The sequence below is a fragment of the Echinops telfairi genome, unplaced genomic scaffold (assembly GCF_000313985.2).
Source record: "Echinops telfairi isolate 266 unplaced genomic scaffold, ASM31398v2 ScPeMD7_29;HRSCAF=101, whole genome shotgun sequence".
In the NCBI taxonomy this organism is placed as follows: domain Eukaryota; kingdom Metazoa; phylum Chordata; class Mammalia; order Afrosoricida; family Tenrecidae; genus Echinops; species Echinops telfairi.
Genome location: NW_022103926.1, coordinates 1,144,685 through 1,146,005, shown reverse-complemented (window position 1 = coordinate 1,146,005; position 1,321 = coordinate 1,144,685). Strand labels below are relative to the sequence as shown.

Sequence of the window (1,321 nt, the reverse complement as noted above, 5' to 3'; positions counted from 1 at the left end):
ACTGTACCCAGAGATGGCGGAGGCTCTGGGGAGGGTCAGGGCCTCCTGGGAAGTGTAAGGACAAAGTTCCCACTGAATGATTGGTTGTGACACTAGATCCCTTGGGGGCTTTCTGTGCCTCATGGCCACTTGAGCCTCACCAAGCTGCTCACCCCAGGGAAAGCAGCTAGGCGTGAACAGCTTGTCAACCAGACCAAGTAGAGGTTCCGCTTCCTCAGTGTCCCCCTCGACAAGCCTTTACCTCGCACACATTGCCTTCCTAACCCCACCCCATGAGGAGCTGCAGCATCCTCACAACAGGCTCAGGGTTGGGCGGAACACTACCCACTTTCCCCTACAGATGGCACCTTATGTGATACTAGTATGTGTTTGCAGATGTGACTCGGGGCTTGGAGATAAGAGGATCCTATGTTACCCTGATGAGCCCTGAAGGCCTTGTGATGAGAGAGGCTGGGAGAGATTTATCCAGACAGATCGCAGCGATGCAGCCATAAGCCAAGGTGCTCTGGCAGCCTCCAGAAGCTGGGAGGGGCAAGAAACAGATTCTCCCCCAGAGACTTGCACCCAGCTGGCAACCTCAGCCGAGTCTAATAGACTGGAATTCTGGCCTCCAGAAGGCTCAGAGAATGAATCTGCTGCCTCAAGCCATCAGCTCTGGGATCATTTGTTATAGCAGCACCTGTGATGATGATGTCCCCAAGCAATCCCAAGCTCCTCTTCTCTGAATACGGTAGAGGCACGGGGCACTGATGGTCACGGAGCGATAGGGCCCTACCATCCTGGGACACGGTGGCAGGGGTGGGAATGGGCGGCAGTTAAGAACGGGGTCAGGTGATCTGGTTCTCAATGGAAATGATGCCCGCAGGAGGATGAGGGAGGTAGCCAGATGAAGAGATGGACAAAAGAGAAAGTGATGGTCAGCAGAGCGATATAGTGACCAGCTATTACTACCAACTGCTCAAGGATCACATGAGAAGACCCTAGACAGGACAGGAGGACATTGTAGAACAAAAATCCACGTTGTAAAAAGCAGTCCAGGCTTACGGGTTAGACAGAGACTGGTGGAAGCCCCAGGCCATGGTCCTTAGTCACCTTTCAGATCTGGAACTAAACTCACCCAGGACTCAACTTTCAGCCAAACAATAGGTCGGTAAAGGAACGAAAACATGAGGGAGGTCTGCACTCCTTAAAGCAACCACCCATATGAAAGCAAAGGGGCAACAATTCACCCAGGACAAAGTTCAGAAGGGTCAGGAAAGGAGAGCTGGGGGTGCAGTATAGCACCGATGAAATGTACAACTTTCCTCTAGTTTTTTAATGC

The 1,321-nt window shown here is 52.3% G+C and overlaps 1 protein-coding gene across 1 annotated transcript in view; it reads left to right on the top strand.

Moving 5' to 3' along the window:
• HPS4 (HPS4 biogenesis of lysosomal organelles complex 3 subunit 2) overlaps positions 1-1,321 on the top strand; it is a 44,324-nt gene that overhangs the window by 31,134 nt on the left and 11,869 nt on the right. The gene's annotated exons all lie outside the window — the stretch shown is intronic.